This window comes from Mustela nivalis (genome assembly GCF_964662115.1).
Source record: "Mustela nivalis genome assembly, chromosome: X".
NCBI classification, from domain to species: Eukaryota; Metazoa; Chordata; class Mammalia; order Carnivora; family Mustelidae; genus Mustela; species Mustela nivalis.
Window position 1 is genome coordinate 93919088 of NC_139040.1, and position 13440 is coordinate 93932527.

General features: G+C 40.9%; 1 long non-coding RNA gene across 1 annotated transcript; it reads left to right on the forward strand.

Moving 5' to 3' along the window:
- The first annotated feature begins 8120 nt into the window (after nt 1-8120).
- Nucleotides 8121-8950, forward strand: LOC309855690. The gene is made up of 3 exons (XR_014306935.1): nt 8121-8142; nt 8270-8398; nt 8783-8950. It is a non-coding gene; the product is annotated as an uncharacterized lncRNA (long non-coding RNA).
- The last annotated feature ends 4490 nt before the right edge of the window (nt 8951-13440 follow it).

Sequence of the window (13440 nt, forward strand, 5' to 3'; positions counted from 1 at the left end):
CCTGCTTCCCTCTCTCTCTCTCTGCCTGCCTCTCCGTCTACTTGTGATTTCTCTCTGTCAAATAAATAAATAAAATCTTTAAAAAAAAAAAAAAAAAAAAAGAGAACTTAAACCCTTGCCTCACAATATTTAAGAATTAACTCAAAATAGATCATTGATTTAAATGTCAAAGCTAGGGCGCCTGGGTGGCTCAGTGGGTTGAGCCGCTGCCTTTGGCTTGGGTCATGATCCCAGGGTCCTGGGATCGAGTCCTGCATCAGGCTCTCTGCTCAGCAGGGAGCCTGCTTCTCTCTCTCTCTCTCTCTCTGCCTGCCTCTCTGCTTGTGATCTCTCTCTGTCAAATAAATAAAATAAATAAAAATCTTTAAATGTCAAAGCTAGAACTATAAAAGTTTTAGGACAAAATCTTAGTGACCCTGACTTAGGCGAAGATTTTGATACCAAAATCATGTTCCATGAAATTTTAAAAAATGATAAACTGGGGGTGCCTGGATGGCTCAGTCATTGAGCCTCTGCCTCCGGCTCAGGTCAGGATCCCAGGGTCCTGAGTTCGAGCCCCGTATCAGGCTCCCCACTCAGCAGGAATCCTGCTTCTCCCTCTCACTTTGCCCAGCTTGTGTTCCTTCTCTCCCTTTCTCTCTGTGTCAAATAAATAAATAAATTCTTTTAAAGAAATGATAAATTAGACGTCATCAAAATCAAGAACTTTTGCTCTTCAAATAAAAATAAAACCACAGACTTGAAGAAAAAATTGTCAAATCATATGTCCAATAAATAACTCATATCTGGAATATATTAAAACTTCTTCTTTTATTGAAGTTTGGTTGACATACAACATTAGATTAGTTTCAGGTGCACAACATAGTGATTTGACAACTGTATATATTACTTTACTCCATGCTCCCTAAGGTAAGTGTAGTTACCATCTGTCACCATGTTATTACATAACTGACTACATTCCTATGCTAGACTTTTCATCTCCATGACTTATTTATTTCATAACTATAAGTTCGTATTTCTTAATTCTCTTCACCTATTCTGCACATCCCCCAAACCACCTCCCCTCTGGCAAACACCAGTTTGTTCTCTATATTTAAGAGTCCATTTGTTCATTTTGGTTTTCGGATTGCACATATTAGTGAAATTATGTGGTATTTGTAAAGACAAATATTAGATAGAATACTCTCTGTCTGATGTATTTCGTTTAGCACAATACCCTTAGCATCCATGTTGTTGCAAATGGCAAGATTTTATTATTTTTTGTGGCTGAGTAATATTCCACTTCACACTCTCACACACACACACACACACGTGTATATGCATGTACACACACACATCACATCTTCTTTATCCACTCATCTGATGGTGGACACTTGGGTTGCTTCCATATTTTGCTTCCATATCTTGGCTATTATAAATAATGGTACAATAAACACAGAGGGTACATACATGTTTCCAAATTAGTGTTTTCATTTTCTTTGGGTAATAACCCAGTGGTGAAATTACTGAATCATATGGTACTTCCATTTTTAATGTTTTAAGGAATCTCTATACTGTTTTCCACAGTGATTGAGCCAATTTACTTACCCACCAACAGTGATCAGCATTCTTTTTTTTCCTCCATATCCCCACCAACACATGTTATTTCTTGTCTTTTTGATACTATCCGTTCTGACTGGAGTGAGGTGATATCTCATAATGGGTCTGTTTTGCATTTTCTTGATGATGAGTGATGGTAAGCATCTTTTCATCTGTCTGTTGGCCATCTGTATGCTTTCTTGGGAAAAACGTCTGTTCAGATCCTCTGCCCACTTTTTAATCAAATTGTTTATTTGTTTGTTTGGTGTTGAGTTATAAAGTTCTTTTTGTGTTTTGGATATTAGTCCCTTTTTGGATATATTATTTGCAAAAATCTTCTCCCATTTAGTGGGCTACCTTTTTGTTTTGTTGATAGTTTCCTTTGCTGTGTAAAGTTTTTTGTTTGGTGTGATCCCAATGATTTATTTTTGCTTTTGTCTCCCTTGCCTGGGAGACATAGTCATAAATATGTTGCTAAGGGCGATGGCCAAGAGATCACTAGCTATGTTTTCTTTTAGAAGTTTTATGGTTTCAAGTCTCACACTTAGGTCTTTAATCAATTTTGAGATTGAGAAATTTTCACATCTCAATAATGAGAGACAAACAACCCAATAAAAACAGGGGAAAGATTTGAACAGATGCTTCACCAAAGACTCTATACAGATTTCTCATAAGCACATGAAAACTTGGTCAACATTATTACTCACTTAGGCAATACAAATTAAAATCACAGTAAGATATCACTTCACAGCCATTAGAATAGCTATGATAAAAAAGATTGAGGGGCACCTGGGTGGTATGGTCAGTTAAGCATCTGACTCATGGTTTTGGCTCAGGTCCTGGTCTCAGGACGTGAGACTGAGCCTTGCATCCGGCTCTGAACTCAGAACAGAGTTTGCTTAAGGCTCTCTCTCCCTATGCTCCTTCCCCCTAAAATAAATTTTTAAATCTTTAAAAATATATATATTGACAATATAAAGTGTTGAGAGGGTGTGGAGAAACTCATACTCTCATACATTATTGATGAGACCTTAATATGATACAACCACTTTGAAAAACAGCTTGATACCTTCTTAAAAAGTTATACATACAATTTCCATTTAAGCCGGCAATTCCATTCCCAGGTATCTACTCGAGAGAAATGAAAATGCATGTCCACATGAAGACATGTATGTGAATGTTCACAGTGCATTTTTCACAATACCTCAAAACCAGAAGTAATTCAAATACCCATCTGCTGGTGAATGGATAGACAAAATATGGTATATCTGCACAGCAGTATACTACTCAGCAATAAAAGGGAATAAAGTAAAAGAATTATTGATAAATGCAAGAATGTGGGTGCACCTCAAAAACATTTGCTAAAGAATAGAAGCCGGACAAAAGAGAATGTACATTATGATTGTATAGATATGCGATTTCTAGAAAAGTTACCATTATAGAGACAGAAAGCAGATGATTGTTTCCTGTGTGATGATGGACGGAAAATGTGCACTAGACAACTTTTGGGGATGATGGAATTGTTCTAAGATTGGATTATCATGATGTTTGCACCCCTGGGTGAATTTAGCATAAAACACATACATCAGGTGGATTGTACATATAGAGATTATACCCCAATAAAGCTGTTAAAGAAACTTCAGAGCAATACGGAAAACAGTAAGACAACAGTCTAGGTCAAATCTGCACCAACACTTAAAGAGTATGGAATAGGGGAAACCAAAAGTATAGCTTGAGGATAGAGAAATGGACAAGCAGTTAGTCCTTAATTGAGAAGAATGGGCCTGGGCACTTTATCATATGCAACACAGTAAATTCTCAGAGTTGAAAACCTCCAGCTTCTTACTTGGAGTAACTCCATCTCTTATAGGTGTTATTTCTTTCCTTTGTTATTCATGTGGACTTTTGGGGACCATAAGAAGCATATCTAAAGTCACATAGTTAGAAGGAAAGGAAAACACTTCCAGTTAAGGAGATGGACCAAGAAGCTAGAGGAAGCATACTTTCAGCCACAATGAGCACATAGAAACAGTGGATAAAATATCAAAAAAAGATAAATATGGGGGTACCTGGGTGTCTCGGTGGGTTAAGCCTCTGCCTTCAGCTCAGGTCATGATCCCAGGCTTCTGGGATCAAGCCCTGCATCAGGCTCTCTGCTCAGCAGGGAGCCTGCTTCCTCCTCTCTCTCTCTCTGCCTGCGTCTCTGCCTACTTGTGATCTCTGTCAAATAAATAAATAAAATATTTTAAATTAAAAAAAAATATGTTGCTAAACTCAGAAATAAGAAAAGGATAACTCAAGGGGTCAGAAAAAAAAAGACTTTTTTAAAAAAGATTTCATGTATTTATTTGAGGGAGAAAGCACAGAGCAAGAGGGATACAAATTGCTAGTTATGAGATCAACATAAAAATAACAATGAAGGGGCTCTTGGGTGGTTCAGTGGGTTAAAGCCTCTGCCTTCGGTGCAGGTCATGATCTCAGGGTCCTGGGATCGAGCCCCGCATCGGGCTCTCTGCTCAGCAGGGAGCCTGCTTCCTCCTCTCTTTCTCTCTGCCTGCTTCTCTGCCTACTTGCGATCTCTGTCTGTCAAATAAATAAATAAAATCTTTTTTAAAAATGAAATTCTTATGTGTCAGTAATAAAAAATTAGTTAATACAATAGAAAAAATATCATTTACAATGACAAAAACTATACTAATTAGAAATAAGCATAACAAATGCAAACATTTGCACAACCCTTGCAAACTTTTAAGTGGAAATATATCAAATTTTATTGCAAGATGTTGAAAAACAAATACTTAGATTAATGGAGCAGTATATCTGTTCAAGTATGGGAAGATTCAATATTTTAAGATTGTCATTTTTTTAAGACTTTATTTATTTATTTGACAGAGAGAAAGACGGCAAGAGAGGGAACACAAAGAATAGGAGTGGGAGAGGGAGAAACAGCTTCCAGCCCAGCAGGGAGCCCAACGCTGGACTCGATCCCAAGACCCTGGGATCAATCATAGCCTGAGCCGAAGGCAGACGCTTAACGACTGAGCCACCCAGGTGCCCCAAGATTGTCAGTTTTTACCAAGCTAGTCTCTAACTTAACACAATTTCAAATAAAATCCTACCAGAATGGTTTATGTAATTTCATAAACTGATTCTAAGTTTTATATTAGGGAGTAAAACTCTAATGAAAATTCAAGACATTTCTGAAAAAAAAATACAGGGAGAGGACACTTGTTATGGCAGCAGAATGACTCTTATAAAGCTGTAGTGATTAAAAGCAGTGTTAGCATAAGAATAGATAAATAGAGCATTGGAATAGAATAGAGAGCCCTCAAACAGACCATATATACGAGAATTAGTACTGTCTTACAAATCTTTGGGGGAATTTCTAAACTATTCAATGGGTACTATCAAAACATTTGATTATCCGTATGTGGAAAATAGATTTTTACCCCATACCATTGGCAAAAAGTAAATTTTAAATGAACGTACCCAAAAGTGGAAATCAAAACTTTGAATCTACCATGAAAAAATGTAGGAGAATATCTTTATGTCCTCAGTAGAGATTATAAAGAGCACAGATCACAAAGGGAAATATTGATAAATCACATTACATTAAGATCGAAAACTTCTGTATAGAAAATCACATCACAAATAACATTAGAAGTTGAACAATGTCTTGGAGAATATATTCAAAGTATGTGTAACTATCAAATGATTGGTATCCAGAATATATAAAGATCGTCTCTTCATCAATTATAAATAGGTAAATCAGAAAACAGTAGGTAAATGCTATGAACAGGCAGTTTGTGGACGAGGACCCACAATTGGCCAATAAACGTATTAAAAACGTTCAACCTCTCAAGTAATCAATCAGGAGAATGCAAATAAAAATAAAAATTAGATTGTATTTCACACGGTCAGATCAATAAAAATAAAGCCAGTAAATATCAAGTTTTGTTGGCTCTCTGGCAAACTAGGAACACTCAAACACACTAATGAAAGTATAAATTAGAGCAAATGCCATTTGGCATGACAAGAGAAGTTGAAAATACACACACCTACCTAGCAATTCCACTTGAAGATTTTGGATCCCAGAGAAACTTTCACTTGCATTCAAGGAGACGTGTGTTGTGTTTTGCAGGATTGCTGTTATGGCAAAAACTAGTGACAACTTAACATCTATCAAAATGAGATATATTCATATGATAAAGTATATGGTTGTTGGGGCACCCAGGTGGCTCAGTTGGTTAAACAACTGCCTTTGGCTCAGGTCATGATCCTAGAGACCCAGGATCTAGTCCCACATGGGGCTCCCTGCTCAGTGGGGGGTCTGCTTCTCCCTTGAAACTCTCCCCTCTCATGCTCTCTCCTCTCATTCTGTCTCTCAAATAAATAGATAAAATCTTTAAAAAAAAAAAGTATATGGTTGTTATAAAGGAATGGAACCTCCTCCCAAACTATACTGAGATATGTTGAAATAAAAAAGCAAATTGTACAATTCTGTGAATGGTATGATACCATGTATGTAAAGACATGTATGAATATGCATGAAACCTACAATAATATATATATGCATATATATATATATATATATATATATATATATATATATATATGATGAAGTCACAAGATACTAAGATAGCAAATTCAGAATAGTGAAAGGAGAAATGTAAATGACACTGGAGGAAGAACACAAAGAAGTCTTCAATTCTCTCTGCAATTTTGTTCTTGTACTTAGAAAAAATCTGAAACAAATGACAAAATTCAGTAATGTGTTCTGCATACTCGATTACTTGTTATATTATTCTCTGTACTTTATCTATACTTAAAATTTTGTTCCAGTAAAAAAAATAAACATGTTATGTAAGATGGACAAGAATTTCCAGAACCACTTATTTGTACTTCCTCATTGGAGGTCCTTCTTGTCCCTTATGGAACTTGGAAAATGACCGTCCACCTGCTATGGGGATATTGCATGAGTAAAAATTGCTGTTTATAGAGAGTACACAATAAAATGTTATTTGAATAGATCTGCACAGATATATATATATATATATATATATATATATATATATATGATATGTGATATATATAGTGTATATATGATAAATGTGCCTCTTTTTATTGCCCAAGATACTTGGCAGAAAGAGCTCTTACCTAAAACTGCTAAGCACAGCTAAGACCTGAGGAAGTACCCAAAGGAAAACTCTCTGTAGGACTAGGAGAGGTGCCTGTATCAGGGCAGAGAGCCACAACGACAGAGGATCATAAAGAGGCCTCATGGAAAGAAAGAGAGGAGAGCCCACCCCACCCTGGACAGAGGGTCCAACAGCTAAGATCTCTAATTCAGGTTTCTGGCTGCCCCTGATAGGAGAGAGGAACACTTAGAGCAAGTCAGCAAGAAGCAGATTCACAAATCTCTTTCCACCTCAGAGCTCCATGAAGGAGCCGGGTGACCCCGGCTGTCTTGGGAGAGGTGTTGTCATACATTGGCAACCTTCTTTTTTTTTTTTTCTTTAAAGATTTTATTTATTTATTTGACAGAGAGAGATCACAAGTAGGCAGAGGCAGGCAGAGAGAGAGAGGAGGAAGCAGGCTCCCCGCTGAGCAGAAAGCCCGATGTGGGGCTGGATCCCAGGACCCTGGGATCATGACCTGAGCCGAAGGCAGAGGCTTTAACCCACTGAGCCACCCAGGTGCCCCCATTGGCAGGCAACCTTCTTAGTCTCTAATTCAAGGCAACTAATAGAGAGGTCCTGGGCCTGTCTCTGTCTCTTCCTCTGGGTAAGACTGTGGTTTGTTTTCAATCAAAACTATAAATCCGGGACGCCTGGGTGGCTCAGTTGGTTAAGCAGCTGCCTTCGGCTCAGGTCATGATCCCAGCGTCCTGGGATTGAGTCCCACATCGGGCTCTTTGCTCCGCGGGGAGCCTGCTTCTCCCTCTGACTCTGCCTTCCCCTCTGTCTGCCTATGCTCGCTCTCGCTCACTCTCTCTCTGACAAATAAATAAATAAAATCTTTAAAAAAAAAAAACTATAAATCCTGTAAAAACACTGTCCTTTCACCTGCAAAGCGATGCTGCTGACCCAAGAGCAGGGGGAGCGGAGGCTAAGCTGCTCCCCGGTAATGGTGGACTGAGTCGATGCTGGGCAATTGGTGGTGCCATGTTAGCATTTCCATCAGTCCTACTTCCGCCTAGGATCCTCCCATCGTCACTAACTCGTCTGAGCACTTTCTTTTTTTTTTTTTTTTAATATTTTATGTATTTGTTTGTTTATTTGAGAGAGAGACAGAGCACAGAGAGAGAGGGAGAAGCAGACTCCCCACTTAGCAGAGAGCACGACATGAGACGAGATTGCAGGACCCTGAGATCACAACCTGAGCGGAAGGCAGACGTCCAACAGACTGAGCCACCCAGGCGCCCCTTCTGAGCACTTTCCAGAAGTAAAGCACAGTACTTTGTGACAGCATAATCGAGGGATAGGATGAGTGGCGGTCCCCACTGGTGAGGGGTTTACAAATCAAGCCTATGGGTATAAGAAACAAATCCCCAAGCAGACTATGGTAAGTGTCAATTGTTGGGAGTGGGTGAGGTCCTAGAGGAAGGATGGGACTCGGGCACAGCTCTAAAAGACAGTAGCAACATACCTTTGAATCCTCTTCACGTGCGTGTTGTTTTTTTCTCTTCCAGAAAGGATGTTCTTAGATCGGGGATGGCAAATGGATTTTGTCTTCAGTGACCATTGCAACTGGCAGGTGTCCAGCAAGAAGGGCTAAGATTACTTCTGGGCAGGGAGGGAAGTGTTGGTATTCTTCCCAGGTAACTGCCAAACATTTAAGTAGGTGGCAGTACATGAGTGACATTTTTTGTAAATTACGACATCTGATCTACAAAGATGGCTTTGCCTGCTGAGTGAAACTCACACATTACCGGTGTGTGGTCCTGCAGCCCTAAATTCTAGTTTCTCCTCAGGTGCCCTCGAAGACGTACAGCTTTACATCTAATTACAGAGCTGGAAAAGAAAGCTCTCTATCCTGAAGTTGGCTTCAACAGCCACATGAGATGAGATAAATGTCTTTGTTCAAAGTATTGCACTAGGATTTGTTATGTGGGTGGAATCCTGTGGGATGCTGACAGCTTGTGGGAATTTTATGGGGAAGGAACTGGATTAATAAGGTCACCGTTTTTCTTTTTTGGGCTTAGGCATTATTCTCCAGTGCATGTGTAGAAAAATCTGATCTCCAGCACTTGCATTCAGTATTTTCATAAAAGAAATCATCGTGACAGCGTATGTCAAGAAGAGTCATGCGTGATTTGAAATTCTATAGATATCTTCCTTCAGAATCGTAACAATAATAATGACAATAAAACATTCGTGCGCACGCAAAACTTTTCTGAAAGATTATATGCAAGCTGATGTAGATTCTGTCCCTGCCTGGAAAGGCAGACATAAATACCTACAGCACATTCCCATCAATCTCAGACTGGGTCATCAGGAAGATGTGACCGAGAGCGCACAGTCTTCGTGCCCGGAAAGACCTTGATGCAAATCCCGGCTCAACCATTTTCTGACTCGATGGCCTTGGACTATTTCTTCAAACAGGAAATGGCGATAGCAATAGCACACCCAGAGGATTGTTAAAAGGGCGAAAGGAGGTATGTATGCAAAGCACCTTGCGAATGCCTAGTACATTGTCTGTTTCAATACATTTAAGTTCCTGTCTTCTCTTGTATCCCTGTACTACTAATGTAATATCTGACTGCCATCTCTGCAAATTTTTTCTGGTTTTTCGATCCCACTTTCAGCCAGGAGCAAAGGAAAATATTTCCTTCGTTTCTGAATGATTCTATGTGCTTTTGCTCCGGGTCCCCAAACCTCCTTCTGGGACCGGAACCCTAGGGCTCCCGTGACCACCACCCCCCTACCTCCTTTCTCCACTTTCTGTGGGAGGCAGCGCTTCCAGATTTTCTACCTTGCGGGGTTGCCCCAGGCAAGCTGCCGACGGATGCATTTACCAATAATTACAATCTTCTGAAAGGCATGCTTCATGGGTATTAAAAAAAAGTGAGTCTATGCCTAGTAATAGAAGAGTCTAATTTACATATATCCTTTTAGGTCAGAGACTGGATGTCATGCTTCTTTGTTCCCTATGTGTGTAAGTTATTAATATTAGTAAGTATGTAGGCAAGACCATGAAATATTTATCCACTGGATAAAAGGGCAGGGGGTCAGGGAAATAAAGGGTTTGAGAGGGAGAGCAGAAACGTGAGAAAATCTGGAAAAAAGACTGCTGAGGTGGGGGAGGGGGGGAGGGGTGGATGTTCCTCAACGGGCCATAGAGTTTCAGCACAACAAAATAAATAAAATAAGAAAAAATAAACTCTGTGCCCCAGTTATCCAGATTTGTAATGGACTGCTTGTGGGCCATGAAATGTCTCATTGCTTGCCGCCCTCCTTTGCTGGGGAGCGCATGGCTTCCCTTACAGGGAGCTAAGCGCACACTTAGGGCTTTTTCAGCCCCTTATGGAAACTCCACCCCAGCCAGAAGTAATTTCCACACTTTAGTATGTCCTGTTGGGGGGATTCTATACTCTTCACCCCCGAAAAAATTTCAAGTATCACTGAAACCTCAGCTCCAATGACCCGAATGAAGTTTGGAAGAACTGTGATTTTCCAGAAAACTCTTCAAAGGATGCCACTTTATAAAGAGTCACCTGCTCACTGAGCAGTGACAATGCGCATCAGACTGATGAAAATGATGCTGCTTTTAACCTCAGACTACACGGGATACTCCTCTGAGAAAAGAGGACTTTTGTCCCGCTCTGTGTCTTGCCACAGAGACGCAGGAAAGGACACCTCCACCGCTCCCCTCCACCGCAAAGATGACATTACTTGAGTCTTGAATCAGTGGAGTGACCTACATAAGCTCTCCTGAAAATAATTTCAAAGTATTTTAGTGAAACCCTATGTATAAGCATGCACGTGCGCACGCCCTGAGTCTTAACGGGTTTATAGAAAGTTTCGTGAGTAGATAAAGAGAAAGGAATGACCTTTTTTATATTGCTGATTCCATATACAGCTGACCCTCAGCAAGAGGGGTTTGAACTGTGTGGGTCCACCTACATACAGATTTTTATAGATATAGATATAGATACCTATGTATCTAGATATTATATATATATAGAAATACAGTACAACACTCTAAATGTATTTTCCTTACGATTTTCCCCCTTTTTTAAAATATTTTATTTTTTAAGTAATCTCAACTCCCATGGTGGGGCTCGAACATACAATCCGAACACCAAGAATCACTTGCTTGGGCACCTGGGTGGCTCCGTCGTTGGGCATCTGCCTTCTGCTCAGGTCATGATCCCGGGGTCCTGGGATGGAGCCCCCAGTCGGGCTCCTGCTCGTTGGTAAGCCTGCTTCTCCCTATCCCACTCCCCCTGCTTGTGTTTCCTCTCTTGCTCTCTCTCTGTCAAATAAATAAAATCTTAGAAAGAGAGAGAGATAAAGAAAGGAAGGAAGGAAGGAAGGAAGGAAGGAAGGAAGGAAGGAAGGAAGGAAGGAAGGAAAAGAATGACTTGCTCTACCGACTGAGCCAGCCAGGTGCCCCCTTGCGATTTTCTTGGTAAGTGTCTTTACTGTAGATTACTTTTTCTAAGAATACAGTATATGATATATACAAAATATGTGTTAAGCGACTGTTTATGTTACTGGTCAGGCTTCCTGTCAACAGTAGGCTATTAGTAGTTAAGTTTTCGGAGAGTCAAAGTTAAGTGTGGATTTTGACTGCACAGGGGGGTGAGTGCTGCTAACCCCCACCTTGTTCAAGGCAAGGGTCAACTCTATATTGTTGGTGAGAGGCTCACTTTTTAAAAACAATAAAAGAAAAGGTAATGCTTACTGTTCAACTGAAGAAGGGTGTTGGGGCAGATTAATGGGAGGGTCAACACAGTGTATCTCTCAAAGTTGAATTAAGTATAGAGCCCTTCTAATGGTTACAAAGAAAGTTCTCTTGGACCGTAAGACTATGGTTTTGGGTTTTCAAGTGTCCTTGTCCTTAGCTGTCGAGACTATGACTTTATAAACTAAACTCTTGTTTTATGAAACTATCCTTAAATCGGGGATTATCACCAGGAAAGGATTTGGTTTTACAACCAGCACCAACAAAATGAAGATTACTATTACAATAAATACAAAACAAAAAAATTCCTCTTGGTCGGAATCGGGTTTTTTATTTTCGGCATTTTAAGGTGTTTTGACATCTGAAGGCTTTGCTAATCCTGGAGAGAGGGACCCTCCCAGGGATCTCTGAATTCCTGGAGATAGTAAACAGCTTGCCCGCTAACACACCTTTCATATGCAAATCAACCCATCCCTAGGCCTGTGCACCACCCACCTCCTTTAGCAAATTTACTCACCAGGCCAATATCCCCCCCACCCCCCACCCTAAATCACCCCAGGGCTACATACCATCCCGCTGGGAACCGCCCCACAGCCCAAAACCCACTAAAATTATTCAAAGTAGCTAATTCTAACACTTCCCTGGCCTGGTCCCTTCCTTCCTGTGAAAGCCACAATAAAGGCTTTCAGGCTCACCATCTCTCCTTCCTTCAGCCTCCGGATCCACCCCGGCACTTCCTGTGTGACTCACCATGGTGTGACACGTCCCCCCCAGTAGTCAACTCTTCTTTCAAAGACAGATACCTTCCTGCCCATCACCTCACCGTAGCCAATTGAAAACAATCCTGCGTACCTTTCAAGACATCCTTGGATTCTGAGACAGGAACCCTAGTTTGAGAGACATGGCTCTAGTGGGCTCCCTAGGCCAGCAGTGTCACTCGGCAGCTTGTTAGAAATGCACATTCTTAGGGTACCTGCTAAGCCTCTGCCTTAGGCTCAGGTCATGATCTCAGGGTCCTGGGATCGAGCCACGTATAGGGCTCTCTGCTCAGCGGGGAGCCTGCTTCTCTTGTGTTCTCTGTCTGTCAAATAAACAAATAAAATCTTGAAAAAAAAAAAAAAGAAATACAAATTATTGGATTCTGTCCAGACTTCATGCATCAGACCCTCTGGAGGGGGGGGGCGGCCCTAAGCCCTCCAGGGGGTTCCTACACTCGCTCCAGTTAGAGAAAGCCCACCCTCTAGCCCTCAATGGCAACCTTCTGTGAGCTTTTGGTTGTGAGGCTCTCCTGTTCCTTTCCCTTTCTGCACCTTTTTGGGGCACCAAGGGCTTTCTTCATGAAGCTGCCTGTGTACCGCGGGCGTCATTTCCTGGCCTTTAAAGCCACCCTTCCCAGCTATCAGTTTCACTCTGGGAAAGCAAAACTTGTCATTTCTCTCTCTCTTTCTCTCTCTCTCTCTGAATGGCCCAAGTGCCCGCTCCGCCCCTGAGAATGATGCGTCCTTACATTTTGCGTCACAGGCCCTCCCTTGGCTGTACCCAAGTGCCCTCCCCAGGTCCCCAGGAGCCACGGGTCTTATTGGGGTGAAAGGGCGCTGTGTACAGGAGAGACCAAGTCTCAGAACTGGAGGTTAGAGCCTCCATTTCCAAGACCTTCACGCCTTCATCTGCTCGCTTCTGTCGCACAAAGAAAAGGAATTAGCCTTGTTCTCAAACTGAAGCCTTCCTAAATCTTGGAAGCTGTAAGATATCTTCATGGTATCACTTCAGGTTACTTGTAAAAAAAACATTTACAAAGTAAAACGTATATATATTGAAGGTAATTTTGATGAGACGATTTCCATCATCATTTTCAACCCAGTGAAAGTTTTCTCTCTCTCTTCCCCAAGGGCTGAGAAATGACCCAACTCAACCTGCTACACTTTCACAGGGAGCCTTATTCAAATGAACCTA